The sequence below is a fragment of the Phyllostomus discolor genome, chromosome 4 (genome assembly GCF_004126475.2).
Source record: "Phyllostomus discolor isolate MPI-MPIP mPhyDis1 chromosome 4, mPhyDis1.pri.v3, whole genome shotgun sequence".
NCBI lineage: Eukaryota > Metazoa > Chordata > Mammalia > Chiroptera > Phyllostomidae > Phyllostomus > Phyllostomus discolor.
Window position 1 is genome coordinate 181,592,752 of NC_040906.2, and position 22,377 is coordinate 181,615,128.

The 22,377-nt window shown below is 36.6% G+C and overlaps 1 protein-coding gene and 1 long non-coding RNA gene across 9 annotated transcripts in view; one reads left to right on the forward strand and one right to left on the reverse strand.

The window, feature by feature from the left end:
* PTPRK (protein tyrosine phosphatase receptor type K) overlaps window positions 1–22,377 on the reverse strand; it is a 490,478-nt gene that overhangs the window by 421,977 nt on the left and 46,124 nt on the right. The window lies entirely within an intron of this gene.
* LOC118500326 lies at window positions 688–21,619 on the forward strand. The gene is made up of 3 exons (XR_004902891.1): window positions 688–698; window positions 10,102–10,106; window positions 20,695–21,619. It is a non-coding gene; the product is annotated as an uncharacterized LOC118500326 (long non-coding RNA).

Consider the following 22,377-nt stretch of genomic DNA (forward strand, 5'->3'; position numbering starts at 1 on the left):
GCAAGGGTTTAGAAAATATTAATTACCCCACGTCCCACTTTTCATAGGAAAGTGGTGGACAGCACTACTCTCCACGAAGTCACTACCAGGACTGGTTTGAGCAGGCACGCTTCTCTTGGTAGTACAGGGCCAAGCAAAAAAGTATTTCCACCTGAGCTTTGAAATAAGAAAAAATCCTATTTTGGAGTTCTTTTGAAGACTAACTGCTATGTGGTTTACTGATGCTGTTTAAGATAAAAAATAATAACAACTAGCTTATAAATCAAGCATCTGCCATGTGCCAGGCACCACGCTAAGTACTTTACATAGATTATTTCATTGAAAGGTCACCAAAACCCTAGGAGTTAGCTACTGTTTGTATCTCTCATTTACAGTTGAAGAAAGTACAGTTTACAGCAGTTACATAACTGATTCAAGAACCTAATAGCTAATTAGTATTGGGACCAGGGTTTTGAACCAGACTTAAACCTCCATGAGTGCATGAAGGCAGTGGGAAATCTTGGCCATTTTCCAGTGTGTGGAATCAAAACCGTGCTCCTCAATCATAAGAAGTATGTGCAATACAAAAACCAAAGGCCTCCTTTTTATTTAGAAACATCGGTACCCAGCACACAGGAAAGCACTCCATGATTTAGTAAACATTCTTCTTTATATTGTGACAAACACAAATGTCTTGTTGATCTGGCCAGCCACTGTGTGTGTCAACTTTGGGGCACTTAAACCATGCAGTGTAAGTATGTGTCTCTCTCACTAAACTGTAGCCCAGTTTATGGTAAGAACCACGCCGCCCATGCCAGCATCACCAGGGGCTGGGCCTGCCACACAATAGATGCTATAGATGCTTCATAAATGTTTTGTGGCTAAAGGAAGAACTATTCATTATTTAAAAGCTTGTTTCTACAGTTCTGGAGAATCAATAAATGATTGCTACTTAAAATTATTAACACATTGGAGTACCTGTAATTCCCGAGGATCACATATTCTACAAATGCTTGTCTGGTCTTTTTCGATTCACATACTCCCTTCTCCATTAACTTAAACTTGAACCGAGTCCCCTGTATATATCCCTACTGTAGACCTCAGAACACTTTCCCCCACTTACATTCTGCAGTGTCTCCCTCTGTCACACTATAAAAACTTATCTTATTCCTGTTTTATATTTAGCACCAAGCACAGAGCATGGCATACGTGAGGCACTAACTGATTATTGGAAACAAATTATTTAGTGTGCATATCTTTATGATGCTTGCTAGCTCTTTGCCGTCAAACTCTTTTTACTATATACATTTGGAGTATGTGGCAAGTGCAAGAAATTACTAATATCATTTACAACTTAAAATTTAATTATTAACTTAGAATATGTATGTATGTATGTATGTATGTATACACATACATACATACATAAATCAAGCATAACATTTAGAAGTGGCCCCCTAACAGAATATCTTGGCTTGTCAAAGTAGCAAAGGTCAAATCAATTTCTCATGTTTGTTCTTATGCCATCCCAGTTTTACAAAATAGGTTTAAATCTTTGTACTGAAGTAATTTTGAAACATAAACATGAACATGAAGGAAGAAGGGACTTCACAAAATCTCATGCTAAACATAGTTGAAAACATGCTCCTTTAAAAACCTTTAACAATCTATTCCTTTGCCTACATAACTTTGCATTATTTAAAACATAGGCTAATACCTGTATTTTATAATTTCATTAGAATTTACTATTTTCTTCACTCCTGGTGTGTATATTTATAAACCTGTTTTAAGTTCTTAACGCAACTGTAGAGCTTGTAAAGAAAATGCACTACAGGCATTATTATTGTCAGGACACCTCTCTCATGGTTCTAAGACTTAACTGCTGCTTCTCCCTACTCCACCCCCACCCCGCACCAAAGGAAATCTGAAAAACATGCCAGAAAATTCTCGAAAGACATACTCTGATCTCTATTCCCCCCAAGGTACAATTTTTTGTTAATTAACCATTAACCAAAAGTAGGAGTAAATATTTAATAGTTATATGTATAATAGACCTTAACGTGAACTCAATAAACAAAGAGTCCAACACATTCACCCTTAAGTTACTTTGCCCATATACTTACTGTGTGAGATGGAATGGAAGTAGCATAAAAATCAAACCTAAACCCTATGGACAGAGAAATGACGGAATACTTTGACAGTGGAGAAGTATGTCGCCTGCTCAAACCGTATTTGCTTCTAAGGATGCATACATAGTTATAATGATGACTGAGATCGCTATTAAGAATTTCACTGTGAGGCGATGTTGTACTTAATTTGAAAATTAAAAACAAATTATCTACCTCTCTGTAATAACAATTTAATTTTTTCAAGCTGTTAATGAACCAATTAAACAAAACCATTTATTCTAATGAATGGAAGAAATTATACTGTGATAAATACATGCCAAGATAATACTTCTTTACATATACAAGCAATTGTTTTCCATGACTATATAACAACCACTCAGCTAAGCCAATGACATTCAAAACGTGAGTTCTCCGAGACCCGCCTAGGCATTGTGGGGTAAAAACTATTTTCATAATGATGCTAAGATAGTATTGTGTTTCCACTGATGGTGCAAAAGCAATGCTGAATCAAGCTGATGGTGCCATTAGCATGAATGAATGCAGGGGCAGCAGATTTTGCTAGTAGTCATTTTACTCTTCACCGCCATGCAATCACAGTAAACAAAATGCAGTTTCACTTAAGAATGCCTTTGATACACCCGTAAAATTAATTTCAAAAACCACAATCTTTGAGTACATGCCATTTTATTATCCCAGGTGAGAAAGAAAGGGGAAAGTATGCATAATGCATTTCTGCTGCATATCAGCACACGACGCAATCTGGTCTCAAGGAAAAGCACTGAAGAGGCTGAGATATGAGGGGAACTAGCCACTCTTCACGAAACACTATTTTTTACTTGACTGAATGGCTGAAGACAAACTATTCAGAATTGGATATGACTGACATTTTCGGAAAAGGAAGAAGTGAGACTGTCACTTCAAGAAAAATAACTGACAGTAGCTGTTGCCAATGATAGAAATTGAACTTTTAAGTGAGAATTAGTATCTTGGAAGTTTTATCCATCATCCCGAGCTTGACAGCTATAGAACACTTAAAACATTTTCTGATGTTAACAAGTGTGTTCGATATTATATAATGAAGGGTGTCAACATTTGGAGATCGGCATAACTTAGTGAAACTGTTATTTTCTAATTGACCAAGGCATGATGTTACGAAATCGTGTTCAGGTAAAAAGATCTACACAAGATACAAAAAGTGCAACAAAGGAGAAAATGTTAATTGAAAAGTTTCTGATTCCTCATTGAAACTTTTAAGAAACTACAATCTATACGGTTTTACTGTGTCAAAGGAGAAGAGCTACAGTTATTTAGAAAGTCTAAATACACCTCCCTTTTCTTTCATATAGTCCACCAAAGACATAATACGAGAGATTGGATGCTGAAGCACATTTTAAAAAACAAACACTTGCTCTCATGTATTAAACTAGAAATTAATTCAAGAGAATTGTAAAATATGTGAAGAAATGCCAGTTTTCCTAATTTCTTTTCAAAATGTAGGGGACCCCCCCAACAAAAAAACATGTTTCACGTTAACATGAAATGGATTTTTTAATTTGGGGGGTTGTTTGAACTTTTCATTTTCAATTTGTTATATGGTAAATATCAATAGACAGAATTCACATACACAAAAGTTCTTTAGCGTCTTCAATAATTTTTTTTAAATTGTAAATAAATTTAGCTCAAAGTCTGAGAACCACAGACCTAAATTAAAAGCTCGTTATCCACTTTATAGAATGCTTTTCAATAGAATTTTTTGCCAAACTCATAATACAATTAAAATATGCCTTTTCTATGCACACTTAGAAGAATCTATAAAATTGTCAAGCACCATGTTAATTCCTCGGGATACAAGATGAAAGTGCTCAGTTTTTGCCCTCAGGGGGATGCCCGAGTCATCCCAGGACCATCTGGGGACGGGGCATGTGGCAGCTTGAACGCTCGAAATCTGCACCACTGTTCTACCAGTTCAGAGTGCTTGTTACTAGTTCAAGGGCCACCATCAATCTCTGCTTTTATTTTCTACAGGGGTTTTTGTTTGTTTTGGCCTTCTTTCACTTTCTCTGGATTTCCCAACTCCCACATTAAAGGTCCCACCTTTTAAATAAACAAGACTACCCATCTGAGGTCTCCCTTCTTTTCACTTAAAGTATATACAAGTGAGTTTGGAATAACCTTTAGGTCACTTTTTTCTGTGCCTGAGTTAATTTTTTTGCAAGTTACTGATTGTGTCTTCATTACCAAAGAGTGTTGTAGGAACTCAGTGTATGTTTTTAATGAGCTTTTAGATTTTCAAAACTTTAGAAAAGGTAACATTATATATCTATAAAACCTAAGATTTCATCTGGAGAAAATAATACAAGCTTACTTACTTAAGTTCAAATTTCTACATCTACCACGAGGCACACCACATAAAAACAAGATACAATATTGAGTGCCCATTTCCAACACCTACTAAAAAAAATTACAGCAAAATTCTGAGCTCATCATGATTAGTCAAGACCTTATTCCTTCACTGATGATTAACACTAGGGAGTAACTAAAAAAAAATGAAAACAGACTACAGAGAAATGACCAAGTTCTGTCACGGAGAAAATTAATTGGGGCATACTCTCTCTGACTCCTGTTGTTCATGGCTATGTAGGTCTCCTGCACTTGTTGAGAAACAACCTTAAATGTCTTCGGGAGGTTATATGCTGCTTTCCGAACCACTCTTAATTGCTATTAACTTTTCCTCTTCCTGGTCAGCATAATGTAGGTAAGAATAAAGATTGCAACCACAGGAGCTTTGGCTCAAAGTTCACTGTGTGACATGGAGCACTTGACTTCCTTAATCTTATTTCCTCAGACATTAAAAAAAAAAAAAAAGCTCATTACAACTAACCTGCAGATTTTATGACTGAATGACACCATAAAGGTTAAGTAACCACATTTTAATTATTTGGAAAACACTAGTTATAATGGTCGAATCAAAATTCTAATTATTACATACAACTGTACATGTGTTCATTTTCCTATGACAGGATCTACAGATTAAAAACACAGTCTTTTCATTTCTTTGCCTCAGAATGGAAGAAGGAAAACTCCACATGAAGGATATGATTAAACACACGAAATGCCCTCCTCTGACAGGAGCAGAGGACAGAATCCACTACACAGGCTCTGGGTCTCCCGACTCTCTGCACCCCTTTGCTGATCCCATAACCTTGGACAAGTGGGTAAATTTTAGCTTCCGACTCTCTCTCCATTGCATGAAAAATTAGATTATCTCCTTCACTGGGTGTTATGAGCATTGCAGGAGCTAATTTTGTACAGGCCCAAGTGCAAAGCTGGGCAAAGAATAAGCCCTGAATAAATGTTAGCTGGTGTGCTATCATTTTCAGGTCGCCTTTAGAGGGTTTCGTCTATGGTCCATTTACTTTCAGTTTATAATTTAACAAAAATAAGCAAGCACCTCCCAGAACACTCCTACATAAATTGCTTTGAATTAAATCCATACACTGTGATAAAGCTTAGCAAAGGAATATATCATGTGTAAAAACAATAGCTGTCTTGTAAAATCCCTTTTATAATAAGTAATAAAACCTTTTAGGTTTGAGATATATTCAAGCTCTGGTTTGGTGCTTCTCTGCATAAGAATTACCTGGAGAGATTTTTAAAAGTACAATGCACACAGAGGATCCAACCTAACATGCTGAAAACTGATACATGAGGAAGAGCATTATCCCACCTTCCCACTATGAACTGAATTTCAAGGTAGCCAAATAGCCCTAGCAGATGAAAAGTTCTTCTATATAAAACAATTCTAGATAATATATGGAGAAGGAAGAATACAATTGGGAAATCTTCATTTTGCAACTATTGGAGTAAGAAAATGGTCATGAATGAATGACAGAACCCATTAGGTATAAAGTTGATGAGGAAGTCTATAATAAAACAATTGAGCTTTAACCAGTCAAAGCCAGTGGTCAATCTTAACCACCACTGAATGTGATTCCTTGAGACAAGGTACAAGTAAAGGAGTGCGGGGTAAGAAAGGAAGAGAAGGTTTGGGAGAAAAGGAGAGGGAAGACAGAGGGGGAGAGGGAGAAAGGAGAGAGAGAGAAGGAAGAGGAAGAGAGGAAAAGAGGTAGGAAGAAAGGCCTGAAGAAGAAAGAAGAAAGAGGGAAGGAGCAGAGGATAGGAGAGTGTGTGGGGATGGGAGAACAGAAAGCGTATGTGTGATTGAAACAGAGAAGGCAAAGAAAGTTCCTGACCCTCACTGATCCTGAAATTTGCCACATTCTTGTCCTTTAGTAGCAAGGCACTCAATTTCCTTATAATAAATTATGTTTGTTAAAGACAGCTGATGCCAGTTCTATTATTTAAAAGCTTCAGAATTTTGAATTAGAAATAGAATTCAGAGAACAGAAAAGGGATCCATTTTATTCCTAAATTAAAATGCGGCAACAGTCAATTAAATGAACTATTTTATTTCAGATTGGTTGTGGATAGATATTCTAATCACAAAACATTAGAAAACGAATGTAGTCAATAATTTACCACATTATGAAAAGACTCATTCCATTGAGTATAAATTGGAATTATGACCCCCCAAAATAACAAAAATTTTAAATAACCACCAGAAAAAGAAAAGCTAGAAAATCTGTTTAAAACAAACACACTGTCTGGATATTTCAGAAATATAAGTCTGGATTGATAGATGGATGGAAGGGGAAGTAGGGAAAGAGTGAAGACTGGGAAAGGAAGGGAGTATGGATAAGAGGGTGGTGGGAAAAACACAAATTCGGATACTGCTAAACAAATATTGTTAATTCAAAAAGGACGGTCTAAACAGCATAGATTTGTGTAGTGGTAATAAAATGCCTCAAACGAAACAGGTTCTAGACCAGGCTCTGACTAGCCTGCCATGTTGTCCTGAAGAAATCATTTTACAGTTATCCCTTCCCATCAGATGAACTATCAGATGAACTAGTCTGGGGAAAAGAGAGGTTCTTGTGAGGATTAAATGTGGCATTGTACATGAAAGCCTTTTTCAAAGAATTGATCTCTATGTAGAAAGTATTAAAGTATTTCAAAAGTCCATAGTGTAAACAAGATCAAAGACAGAGTACTAATGTAAAATAAACTATTCTACTAAGTAACTCAGAAGCTTAGTTTTCTCAGTTCCTAATTGATAGGCTAATTATATCTATCAGGAAAATAAAAACTTAATTTGTATAAAATTGTTCAGTGATTCAGACTTGGTTAATTCAGGCAGGTGTCACCCACAACTCATCTGTATCAGCAAGTTTTTACTGCAATGCTATTAGGCTGCATGGGGGAAAATTAAATGAATCCAAAATGGGTATATTTGCTCATTTGAAATCTCATTACAATTTCTTATCATTAAGTCTACTCATTTTCCTTTCTGCTTCATGCCAACTCCCTGCTTCTTGAGAGCAGGAGTGCCACAGGCAGGAAACTACCTTCGGCTCAACAGTGAGATGTTCTCAGCTTCCAATATTTAAAAATGTAAAAATTAAGACATAAGGAGCATATCCCCCCTTTTAAAAAAAAAGAAGAATTTTTTTTTAATTGTCAGTCTCTATAGGAGCCCAGCATCAGATTCAAATCCCAGCCACCACACTGATTTCAAGACGTGATCTGAGGCAAGTTTCTGCACATTGCCGAACTTGCCCCCTCTATTACACAAGGAGAACACAGTAGTTGTCTCCTAGGACTACTCAAACAATCTGAATGTGGGCACTAAGCCCAATGTCAGGCACAGAGTCACTACTGACATGCACCGGTAGGCATCATCACAGAGTCCCAGGGTGCATTCTCAGCAAGGTTAGAACGTAAGTGTATAAGCAAAACTATTACAAGTTCACTCACTCTTGTGTGAAGTAATGACTAAAGGAAGAGCAAAGATATGCGAGTCATTTGAGGAAAAGAAAAATGTAATTTTGGGGGTTTGTATGGTTCGAGTTCTCCAATGAAACAGCTTAAGGGATGTATTATACATAGTATATACAGTCTATATTATACTATTAGATATATTATATATCTCATATATAGTATGTATTATACATACTACATATAACCATAGGATAAATACATATGTATATGAAATACATATCTATGCAAACTTAGAGCAATTGGTTTACCGAATTACAGAAGCCAAAAAGTCCCCTAATCTGCCAGGTTGAGAAGCCAGTGGTACACTTCAGTCCAACTTTGAAAGGCCAGAGAAGAAGGGGCGCTAACGGTGTAAATTCCAGCCTTGGATTTTAGGCTCAAAAATTAGGGTCAAGGGTGTAAGCGCTAACGGTGTAAATTCCAGCCTTGGATTTTAGGCTCAAAAATTAGGGTCAAGGGTGTAAGTCCTGGCATGAGCCAGAAGGCTCAAGAACCAGGACTCCCACGTCTGAGAACAGGAGAAGATGGATGCCTCAGCTCAAGCAGAGCAAATGTGCCCCCTTCCTGTGCCTTTTTGTTCCATCAGAACCTAAAGACACAGGCCAGCACCAGGGAGGACGGTCTTCTTCACCCCGTACACCCATTCAGATACTAATCTCATCCGGAAACACCCTCACAGACACACCCAGAAATGCTTTACCAGCTGTCGGGGTGTACCCTTTGCTCAGTCTGTGGACAAATGAAATTAACCATCATGGTGGTATTTGTCCAGTACAGTACAGAGTGAGAGAAATCTTTCGTCCTAGAGATGGTTATCAGGCACCTGGACAGAAATGTCCAGAGACAATTGACACAGCAACCAAAACACTATTGAACATCTAATTCTCCAAATTGTAGGGCTGGTTCACCCAGGAGCCATCTAATCTGTAACATAATCCTTTGCATGGAGTTGTTCATCCAAAAAACGTTACATCATAAGTCTGGGTTTTTTTTTTTTAAGTTTGTTCAGGAGGAATCAGTCTCTTAAAAACAGCTAAAACCAAATTTGTATTGAATTATTGGGGTGACACTGGTTAATAAAATGATATAGGTTTCAGGTGTATAATTCTATAATACATCATCTGTATAGTATATCGTGTGTTCTCCACACCAAGTCAGTCTCATTATCATCATTTATCCCTCCTATACCTTCTTCTACCTTCCCTTTCCCCTCTTTCCTTCTGGTAATCATTATACTGTTGTCTGTGTCTATGGAGTTTTTTTTATTTTTTTGGTTTTTGCTTAATCCCTTCATATTTTCACCCAGCTCCACAACTCTCCTCCCCTCTGACAGCTGTCAGTCTGTTCTCTGAATCTATGAGTCCGTTTCTATTTTTTTCTGTTAGTTTATTTTGTTCATTAGATTCCACATGAGTGAAATCACGTGGTACCTATCTTTCTCTGACTGGCTTGTTTCACTTAGCATAATGTTCTTCACGTACACCCATGCTGTCACAAAGGGCAAGATTTCCTTTTTTTTTTTTTCAATGGCCAAGTAGTATTCCAGTGTGTGAATTTACCACAGCTTTTTATCAACTCATCTACTGAGGGGCACCTGGGCTGCTTCCCAACCTTGGCTGTTGTGAATAATGCTACAATTAACCTAAGAGTGCATATTCTTTGGAATTAGTGTTTCAGGTAAAACCAAAATTTTAAACCTACAAAACTTAAAATCCAGCAGTGGAACAGAGTAGCACCATCAATGTTCTAAGAATCTGCAATGCCCCAACAATCTAGAAGGTCACATCTACCTATCAACAAGCAGACTCAAAGTACCCACTGTATGCCAGACACAGAGTATAAAGACAACATCCCTGCCTTCACTATCTAGTTAGAGAGGCAGAATCCCAAATGAACTTTAATATGATGCGAACAGCCTTAAGACAAGTTAATACAAAGGCTATGGAATGGAGAAGTAATTTTAGGTTCAATAAGTAAGTTTGTTCATAAGAATCTGTTTCCCCTGAGAATGAGCAATAAAACACTGATAGAATTGTATCTGGAATAAGCAATAGAATACAAAATGCTCTTCACTGGATCACATAACACAAGAATGAAGGCAGTGTACCACAAAATCTTTGAAGCTATGCCATCCCTATATTATAAAGGATCAATTGTAATTATGATACCCTAAACCAAAGAGAGATTATGTGATTTAAAGCTGAGGTACCATACACTGATAATTTATATACACTACTTAACTAAAAGTAAGAGGTTCTGGACTTCTACTATTCTGTACTACTGCCAAATTCCTGAGTCTTACGTATGTTTTTGAGTGAGCATTAAATCAGATTCACGCACTTCCTTGCAACTGTCACAAAAAGAGCAAATGCTCTTCATTATGTCTTTGTATATACAGAAAGGTAGAAGGCTATTCATAGACTTTATGTAAACTTTTATATTTTCTCTCTTAAAGTAAACTTATTTTTTAAAAAAAGAAACTTAAAATTAATTTCCCAAGATATTTCTATTTCTCTTTCTTAAAAACCTGTGCTGTAATAAGAACTCCCAGCCCACCCCTGTAATCCAAATTCTATTTGGCCCTGCAGTGAAGTCAAATATAAGATCCTGACATCAATTTGTTGCCATGGAAATAATTGAGATGTCAATGTTTCTGCATTACGACTGTACCATAGGAGCAGATGGGCTGACAAGGGGGAAAATCTTTGTAAATATCTTCTTAATAATTAACCACAGTTTCAGATACTATTTTAAATTTACATTATTACCAAAAGTTGAGTTCTATCAATTTGAACAGCACAAACTACTAGCCAATTTCAACTTCTGAATTTCCTTTAAGAAAACATTTTGAATTATACAAACAGAAGGGCTTGTCATATTCTTTTATCCATTTGATTATGTTTTCTATCTTGTTGCATCACTTTGTGCTGCATATATATACACACACATATATATATGTGAAGATATATATCTATATCTTCATCTTCAAGTTCAGAATAAATCAGAGTTGACAAAAGCAAACTCTACCCACCCAGACAAGCAGTGACAATGTTAGATGAGTGAACAGACAGACTCAGTCCTTTATCTTTCTTCTCTCTTCTTATTGAAAATATTTTCCTGAATTAGGCTAAATAAGTCATATGGCTAATCATTTATAATATACCTTTATTATTAAAATGTTTATAAGGTCCTATATTTGCCACTGTAGTATGAATTTATTCCAGAAAAATGGTTATTTGAATACAAAGATAAAATTTATTTCTGAAACCCCCACAGTACTTAGCCATATCTCCTCGACTAAGCTGAATTAAGTCATTTGCGCATTCACTCACAGAGATTTTTTTCCCTAAAATTAACAAGGGTTAGTATACTTAAATAAAATAGGCAGGAGATCATGTAAATATGCATGTATTCACCATATATGCCTCTCCCCTGAGAGGCATAGGACTGTCACCTAATCTTCATAAGGTATTTTCATTTGTAACCTCTTATTCTACCACCCACCGTGAGCTCTTTTTTATCCAAGTGAAAAAGTTGTTCTTCCCCATTGTGAGCTAATTACACCATCTGTTTAGCCACAGTGCTATTAATGTTAACTCCTTAATATCCTTACATGTACTGACCTCAAACACCTTATCCTGTCAAAATGTACAAGTGGTAGGCAAGGCAAGAAACCATTCTCCTGATTCGAATTCGCAACTTTCTCTACTGAGCCAACACTATGGTCTCCACAAAGACTTGAGCATTTGGGCACTTCCCCTCCATCTCACCTTAGTTTAACAGTGTGAGATGTACTATCAACAACGATGACAACAACAACAACAATCAATTCCGTTCCTGCAACCCAGCCCACTAATTAGAGAAGATGTAAATGTTCTGGGGAACAGATGATGACAAAGCCAGGAAAGGGAAGGGAAGGGAAGAGTAAACTCTGACAGGCATGCCTTATCCTTAAAATTAAGCCAACCAGTTTATATTTTTATTATAAAATAAAACACAAATCTAGTTCATAAAAAGATTCAAAGCTCCTCACAGAGTACGGGTATGTAGCCATATTCCCACAGACTGATGGACAGACTGGTAACTCTACTAAGATATTTCAACTATAACATAGAAAAGATCATATAATAGATATCTGAATGTCGATTAAAAATAAATGGATGCCTCATTTATTTTGTTCATATATTTAAATTGTTCACAATAAGAAACAATACTGTTTGAAAGAACGAGAGCCTTTTTAAATGTAATTATTTATTAGACATATGGAAGAAATTCATTAAGCTCATCTTCTTTTTATTCTCTACACCCATCTCAGTCACCACAGAATCCCGGAAATACATGCATTAATCTTAGTATCATATGCAAGTAAAAAGCCGACCTCATAGCTTGGACACTGGAAATTTTAAGGTGAGTTAAAATTACCAGGAGTGAATTATTAAAGAACAAAGGGTTAACATTAAGTGCATTGAAATCTTTGGTAAAATCCTCCAGAAAATGAGGGCAAATTTCATTATCTCTATGTTCCTTTAAGCTGTAATACCCAATAAATCAAAGTATCTCCTTATAGATTATCACATTAATTAATATACCCAGTTTCTGCAAAGGTCAGGCATGGTAACAAAACTTGGCAAAGTTCATCACATCCTACAGTTTTTACTCTCGCAGATACAATGGGACAGAAGAAAAAGGGAAGGCAAGAAACCCACAGCCTTGATCTCTGTCCCATCTCACCAAGTTCTTTTCCACACTAGAGGCAAATCATACAGGTCATCCTCACACCATCTGAGCTGTGTCTGTGGACTCTGAAAAGGTGATTTTGATACTGTGTTATCAGAGCTGCTTATTAAAAGATAAAGTGACACCCACAGCAACAAAGGGAGTCGTTGGGACCAGTGAAAAAGCACAGGCCCTCTCAGTCTGGCCCCACCCTCTTCAGGACTACAAGAAGTTGCTAGTATGTTACTATCATTCTTCAAATTCTTCCAAAAAACAAACCTTTAGGGATTGCCAATTCTAATAAACAAGTAGACAAAGTACCAATCTATCAGAGTAACATTATTTTGAAGATAACAGTAATATCTCAGTTCATTCAGGGTGCTGTAACAAAATACCATATATAGACTGGGAAGCTTGTAAACAACAGAAATTTATTTCTCATTGTTCTGTAGGGTGGGAAGTCCAAGATCAAGGCACCAGCATATTTGGTATCTGGTGAGGGTCCGTCCCCCCTCCTGCTACATTGATGGTGGCCTTTTCGTTGTGTCCTCATATGGCAGAAGGGGGTAAGGGAGCTGTCTGGGGCCTCTTTAAAGAGGCAATAAAAGCAATAATGCAAATCATGAGAATTTCAGCCTCAGGACCTCCTACCTTCCGAAGACCCTACTTCCAAAAACACCATCACATTGTGGGTTAGGTATCAACATATGAATGTTAGGGGGATACCAACATTCAGTCTACAGCAAGTGGTCCATAATCAATGGGAAACAATGCAAAGAGGTGGAGAGTCTTAATATATTACTGATTACATATTTGTTATATGGCTTAACTGTAACTTGAAAATCATGAAAATGTCTTTTTTCTTAGAAAACAAGTAATCATCAGGGTGAATATAGTTGCAAATTTGGGGCTTCCTTGCCCATCAATTTACTGACACAATTCAAGTGATTACGAAATTCTTGACTTAAGAGACGAAACAACACACACCTCATCTAAAGAAAATACAACTTCAGTTGATGGGAAAGACGCAAGAAGAAAATCTCTATAGGAGATGATAAACTTTTATATGAAATGATAACCATTAAACTTTAATTTCTCCAATTTTCCTCAAATGTCAAAAGAAGCAAAAGGGCAGGTAACATCTGTCAAAGTTTATGTCAACTTATAATTATCTCCCTACATATTTATTTTTAAGGTTAGGAAAGTAAGCCCCTCAAAATGAAGGAGAGATATAAAATAATAAACATAGAAACACAAATATAAAGATATTTTCTTAAAATACTGCAATTTTTAGCCACCTTTAAAGAAAAAATGGTAAAAGGGAAAATGCATCTAGAAAAAAAATTGTTTCTAAAAATTCTTTCATACTAATCTTTTTTCATTTCTTATAATGGACCAATTTTATCAAAATGGTTCTCTTCAGCACATAGACCTGGGTATTGTCTGGAGTTGTTAGAAAAAAATACGTATTTATGCACTTGTAGTATAAATAGATACATGTAACCAGCTCAAAAAGAAAAAAGATTTTTTCTTTTGTTATTCTTTTTTATATATAGGAAAGCTACATGTCCTAATGAAAAGCCACAATTCATCAGATGTTGACACATCATGGAGGTATAAAGGAATAAATAAAGCTATAAAATGCATTAAAATGACACTTAAATACATTTGCCTAACAAGCCTGCTTAGGGAGGAACTGCATTAAAATAAATATTGTGCATATACACCAATTTTAAAAAGGGATTATAACTGCCTACAAAAGTTCCTACACACATTGACCTATTTTTTCACATTTTAAGATGAAAGCAACTGACCACTACTAACACAATTAAGAACAGACACAAATACTAGGAAGACTAAATGATTAGTAAAGGGTAAGTCATATTTGTCCTAAGAAGCAGGAAAAGGGAGCAGAAAACCAAGCAAGACCGACCCATGCCACTTCAGTGTGATGAGAATAGTTTAATATTCACTGTTTTAACAGCTTTAATGAAATATAACTCATATACCATAAAATTCACCTTTCAAAAGTGTACAATTCAGTGGTCTTTAGTATATTCAGAGTTGGGCAACAGTCACCACCATCTGATTTTCCATGTCATCTTAAAAACAAAAACAAAACCCTAGTACCAACCAGCAGTCATTCCTAACAAGCCCCAAACCCACCACACCACCCTCTAGGTAAGTACTGACCCACTTCCTGTCTCTATAGCATTACCTATTCTAGACCTGGCATATAACTGAGGTCCTACGGCATATGTTCTATTACGACTGGCCTCATTCATTTAGCATCTGTTGGGTTCATCCATGTGGTAGCATGTGTGAATACTTCATGGTTTGTTATTCTGAATATTCCATCTAACATTTATTTTTAAAGACCGTTTCAGGAGATTTGCCATTTTTCTCATTTCTGGCCTCTGTAAAATGAGGTGAAGGGGAATGAGAATAAAATAGGAAACAGTGTCCTAAGTGAATTACTATAAAAAAATCAATAAAAGAATCTATAACAGCACTCTCCAGGAGAAATATAATTAGATCCATCTATGTCATTCTAAATTTTCTAGTTAGCTGCATTTTAAAGAGTAAAACACAAGTAACACTAACTGCAATATTTTATTTAATTCAAAATATTATCAACCTCAATGTGCAATCAACATCAAAAATTGAGGTATTTTGCATTCTTTTCCTCATATCATGTTTACTATATAACTTGCATTTTTCACAGACCTCAGTTTGGACTACCACATTTTAAGGACTCAAAAGACACATGTGGTTAGTTGCTGCCATTTGGACAGCACAGATTGAGAGACTGGAATAACAAGAAGTGAAACATCAGAAAAAAAAGGTTAGAAAGGATAAGGAACACAAAGTAAAAAAGAGTGGAGAATGGAGGAATATCAGGAAAAAAACAGATTTCAATCTATCAAATATTTTTTGAGTCTCAAATCCACGGTACTACCTACCTATCACACATAGTAGAATTAACTGAATAACTGAGTTACTGAAGCAACCATAAAGAAATGTACAATATATGTCTGTCTCAGCAGAGTGTTCCTCTAGTAGCCTCTAACATGCTATTTCCAGGGGTAATAATTAGGCTAAGATATAGAGCTCTGCTTACTTAATGCTGCAGTAAGCATTAGTAATGCTTACTAATCTGCTTAATCTATAATGTACAGTAGTACCCCCTTATTTGTGGGGGATTCATTCCAAAACCCCTAGTGGATACCTGAAACCTCAAATAATACTGAATCTTATGTATACTGTGTTTTTTCCTATATATTCATACCTGTAATGAACTACAATTTATAACTTAGGCACAGTAAGAGATTAACAACTAGTAAAAATAAAATAATTATAATAATATACTATTAAAAAGTTATATGAATTTCATTTCTCAAATACCTTGTATTCACTAAAGGAAGCACTTTACAACTTTGTTTTGGAGTATCCAAATTAGCTAGGATCACTATGGGAACTTCTTTGAGTAAAATAAGAACTGCAATATTCCAACAGTCAATCAATCAGACAAAGCTACTAAGTGTCTAAAAGGGTGGGTAGTGCATACAGGGCAGATAAACTGGGCAATGGGATGATTCACGTCCTGGGCAGAGTAGAGCAGGAGAGTGAGAGATTTCATCACAACGCTCAGAACGATGTGCAATTTGAACTCATAAATTGCCCACTTAATATCTTCAGACCACGGGTAACTGAAACTGGGGAAAGCAAAACCATGAAATCAGGGAGGACTACTGTACACACACTTCTTCAAACTACTATGACCACAATTTATCTGTGAACTGCACTTCTATGCCATATGTAGCCAACATCCACCAACCACTATAGATCTCTTATTAATAGGCAGTTCTGCATCATTAGTATTATAGCTGAAGTAATATTGCATAAACCAAATTTACACTGTAAGTTAAATAATGTGCCCTTATAGATAACTTCAACAAAAAATTAAGGTAGCTTTTAGGAAGTATAAAAAAAATTTAAGTACTTAAATTCAAATTTTATCATAGTTCCAGCAAAATAATGTAGCTTTCCCTACAAAAGTCAAACTTTACTTTTAAATAAATGATTTCACCATTGTATTGCAAGACAAACTTAGAGATAAACTAAATTGGGCTTGGAATGCAACACCTAGTCATTATTGCAAGATATTTTAGGCAAAGAGCCAGATTACAATAACAAAAGCTTTATATGTCTCTACATAGCTAAACAGTTGTTTCAACTGTGAAATCATTTAAAAAGCCACAAATTCAACTATTAAGTTAGAGGGGCAGTCTAACCTCTAGATCGAAATAAAATGCTAGGTCATAAACTAGAAAAATACTGGTATAGAAACCAAAGTAAATTCCTTAAGGTTCCCTAGACTTTTGAGAAAGAAAGGAGTTCATTAATAATCCAAAATATCTATTTGCGTCATCTACCTTAGTAGACATTAAAGAAAACTAAAAGTAAATTTGGATAAAATCAACAAAGTACCTTCAACAGATCTCTGAAATATCCAAAAAAAGCATTGATATAAGTCTAAATCAAAGGTAATGCATTAGCAATCTTTGAACATCTCTTTATTACATATTTCACAAGGAGCCCTTTAGAAGCTTTATTTTAGTTTTTAAGCTAATAGGACAGATGGCCACCCCAAGGTGCATTTCATTCCCCAGTGAGTACCTGTAACGGCTTCTTGTTCAACTCTTCCAACTCATGACAAAGAAGAAAACTTGAACAGCAACAGCAATATTATTTCTTTTAATTAAAAAAAAAGACATGGAGCATTTTTTTTATTTTTTTAAAAAGATAACAAAAACAACATAAACATTGTCAGTTCACAGAAATAGATATAACAGACATCACAAAAGTTATGGATGGGAAGATTAAATCCAGTTTGTTCTCTTTCTTTTGGGTTTGATTTTTATGATGAAAAAAAGGTTTGAGAAGTTGTCATGAGCAGACCTACACGACTTGTATAAATTAAAAGGACTTGTGTAATGCATATATGACCTTCGATAAAATAATCAAACAAAATTTGTATTTTCCAACTAAAGACGTTCAGCATCAAGACAACTGAGAGTGAAAGAAGGCCTGAAATGCGCAGTGGGGGCATACTGAGGTAGTGCGGGTGTAGAAAAGCTCAAATGAAAAATCTCTCCAAACCCTGACTGGTAGCTCTGTTGGTCAGAGCATTGTCCTGATATGTGAGGGTTACAGGTTCAAACCCCAGTCAAGACACATGCAAAAAAATCAACTGCTGAATGAATAAATAAGTGGAAAAACAAATTGATATTTCTCTCTCTCTTTCTCTTGCCCTTCCTCTCTCTAAAAATCAATATTTTAAAAATGTCTCCAAACACTGTCATTAAATGAAATTATAATAAAAAGACTATGAAAGAGTTTTTTATTAATATCAAGCAGTTTATCAATGAAAGGTAAAAACAATTGAATACTTGTTATTAATTTTGTAAATTCATATTTTAAATTCAAATTCTGTGTGTTACTACTGTGAAGGTACAAAAAGCCCACTTTAATAGGAAGGAAATTAAAAGACTAATAACCAGTATGACCTGTGGAATGACAACTGCTATTATAAAATATTTAGGTTTCACCACAATCAAATCCATTCATATACCATGTTCCATAACAATTACAAAATATTTACAAACTTTTAAAATCCCTTTTAAATTTTATTGTTGTTCAAGTACAGTTGTCTGCATTCCCCCCACCACCACTCCTCTCCCACCCCAGCCATCCCACCTCCCTCCCCTGATTCCACCCACCTTGGCTTTGTCCATGTGTCCTTTATAGATGTTCCTGAAATCCCTTCCTCCTTTCCCTCCATTATCCCCTCCCACCTCCCCTCTGGTTACTGTCCATTTGTTCTTAATTTCAGTGTCTCTGATTATATTTTGCATGCTTGTTTGTTTTGTTGATGAGGTTCCTAAGTGCCTATCAGTAAATGAATGCATCAAAAAACTGTGGTACATTTATACAATGGAATACTATGCAGCTGAAAGAAAGAAGGAGCTCCTACCCTTTGTGACAGCATGGATAAATCCTATTTCTAATAATACAATCAACAAGCTGCAAAGATAAAAATCTGTTTCTAGATACTAGTTCATATTAACAATTGTCAGGGCCAAAAACATAATTTGACCAAAGCAAAATACAAATGCAAGACTTCTTGTTAAAAAAAAAAACAGGAAAAACTGTCTTACCCTTCTTTATTCTGCTATGTTCAACCTGTCATAATTCTTATTTGCTAATGTCCAGCTCTCTTGGATGTGGGCATAATCACAGGGTAATTACAGACCTGCACATGTGAGTGAGGCTCTATACTTGAACTCAATGAGCAGGAAGCACACACCAGATCCAACCCTCCTTACTCACACCTGCACCCAAGCTCCCTCCATGGGCAGAGGGCAAAGTCATTGTGTTGGGCAGGGACAGGAGAGTGGGTGGCCAAGAACCCATCACAAGGGGTAGAGGGGGCAATGGGCAGTAGACTACATGTGAATTGGGCGTTCAAGTCCGAATCTCTTTCTCTGGTGTCCCATGGGGATTTGTTTACAAAGCTCTAATAAAAGATAGTATTAATACGAATTTTAGGACAGATCACAAGGCATTAAGCCCCAAGTGTTTGCCACCTTCTGAATTTGAAGCCCTGTGTGACTACACTGGTGGGCTGCCCATGAAGCAAGCCCTGACAACTGTGACTCAGACTACAAGAAAAATATCACTGAACTTTCTCTTTTATCCTCTACTGTCAGTTTACTTGGTTAAATCTGTCTTTATAATATCTACCTCCAAGTTTTTATCAATGCTGTAGTTACAAACAGGAGAAATCTAACAAAAAGAAAAATACACTGGATATACAAGAGCTATTAATTCGTGTCAGACAATCCATATTGATCACAATGCAAGTTATTCCTGACTTTTAAAGAAGATAATAGTATGCATGAAAATGGCCAAAATATATACTAACAAATAAGGGTTGTTTTTTTTTTATTTATGATATATTGCCCTGGATGGTATGGCTCACATTCTGGAAGGTGACTCCACCTTCTTTAACATTCCCCCCATCCAATCCATCATCAAATCTTGAGTTTTATCTTCCTCTCTCTCAAATCCATCCCTTTCTCTCCATATGCTCCACAGTAACCAAGTTACCAACTTCCCTCACCTGGACAACTGCAGTCTCATTTCATCTCCCTGTCCACTCTGCTTGCACTCGGCTTTCTACACTATAGCCAGAATAATCTTTGAAGCAGAAATGCAATCTTAGCACCACCACCTTCCTTGTTTCAATCTTTTAATGACTTCCTTTTTTTAGAAGAAATGCAGGGACTCTATTATAATCAGTATTATATTTGAAGTTAACAACTGATAAGCTCATTCAGGAAAACATTTGGTTTTTAATGACTTAGCCCACAGATGCATGCCCAGTGCTGTTAAAGTGCACGAAAAATGCATGACACTCCTGGCTGCAAAACTGAAAAGTATCTAGGATGCATACTAATTTCTGTAGCAGAGGGTGCAAGGGTCCACAGAGGCCTGACCTAGCGCTGCCTGCTCTCAGCCTCCCTTCTAGATGGCCACTCCAGGAGGTGGCAAGTAGCCACCTCCTGGAGTGGCTACTTGCTCCATGGGCCCCATGACAGTGCTGCCCACCAAGTCTGCATCTCCAAATGCCAGCCTCAGTGCATACCAACATCTCAGAGATTAAGAAATACCATACCTGAGGACATGGTACCTTCAGGGTTCAACCGCCAGTTTCCATATGTCAATGAGATGGCAAACTGAACATTTCCTTTAGAATGTAAAAAGCACTATGCTTTTTACCCCCCTTAGGGAACACCAACAGGTCAGTCTGACTAGGTCTGCAGCCACTTACCAATCAGCATGACATCAGAGAGGCATGGTGTACACACTGCTCACTGCTGGCCTGCAGCAAAACACCACTGCTGGCGAGTGGGGCAATTAGGGATGCATCCTTTCCAAAAGCATCTGCTCTAGAAGATTTTAACATCTGAGTAAAAGAGCCCTTTGGCTTCTCAGAAAAGCAGAGAACTGGAGCCATGAGCCAGCAAGCCTTCCAGGTCAGCTGTGGGCAGGAAACACACCCAGACAGCTGGACAATATGATGTGTCCAAGAGCATGCAAGCCCAGGCAAACGTGCTCTCAGGCAGGACGAATTCTGGGCAGTCAGACTAGGTGACACACGGGTTTTTCTAATTCAAATGGAATGTGGTGCTTCTACCTTTCCCTAAGGAGACAAAGGGCAGGTTTTCATCTGGTCTTTCTACGCATTCAGTGTTCTTGCTGGAGTGTTCTGTGATGAGTTATGTCTGCCACTCCACCTGGTCAGCGATCACTTCAAGAATTCAAAACTTCTAGAGCTGTTTGTATTGACCCCCTCTGGTCTGTGCTTAACTTGGAAGTCACTTCCTCTCCATCCTCTTTTCTGTCAACACATTCTACAACTCTGTACTCTGTAAATGCCAGCTCCTTCAGCCACAGCCTTTGAAATGTTCTCTCAAGCTAGAATGCTTTGCTTTCCCCCAATTCATATTCCTTCACTTTATTCACTTATAATTATCCTCAGATTAGAGCTTATCTTTTGGGAGAATCTTCTCCAGATCCTCATAGCAGCATTTACCTTACTGTTGAGCAGTTAGTTGATATGCATCTTCCTTATTAGATTATAAACTCCATAAGGTCAGGAAGTAAATTTGCTTGTGTTCAGTACCCTATACCTACCATCTAGCATAACTCCAGGCAATTAGTAGACACTGAAATCCTACTTAACACTGGACAAGACTTTTTTATTTGTGATTGAGTCATCAGGACAAACTAACCTAGGAATATTAATAGGATGACATTTCTATGTTTACTAACTTTACATATATACACACATATATATGTGTGTATATATATAAACATACATAATCTTGAACAACATTGCAGTCTGGCAGCATTACACAAATTTTTAATTTCAAGGTTTTCTTACCATGGAAAATTAACCTGCAAGTAGTATAATTTGTCTCTATTTAAAAGGACTCCTTTTCAGTTTTGGGGCTTATATTACTGTTGAACCTACTGTTTTTGTACAGTTTCCTAAGTAAAGTTGTTCTGGAGTATATTTACAGAAAAGGATCCCCCAACAAATCTACCAATAATTCCATGACTCCCATGAGCAGGATACAAATCTCCTCATTGGCCATTCACTTATACACATGTCAACAACCCCATCTCCTACCCCCGCCCCAAAAATAGATGGCTGCTAGTTCCATTTTCTTTCCTCTTAATTATCTTCACCTAACTACCCTTTAGTACTTTCCTTGAATCAGAGATTTTTTTCAACACTTTGAAAAGTTGGAATGATTCTATTTCAATCAGAAATAATTTTCTAACATCTTTGTACCAAACAGAAGCACTGCCTCGGGCCAGGGTAATTCAACACACAAGTTAAATACTTTTTCCAAAAAAAGAGAAAGTCTTAACGCATCTGATTTTACCAACACGGTGTAAGGTCCTTTCCCAAAGAAGTTCCCTTTGATAAATAAATCTGGCAACTTTGAAACAAGGTAGTTAGTAGATAGCAATGACAAATGTACTGTTCACATTTGTAGAAAAATAAAATCACAATATCCAT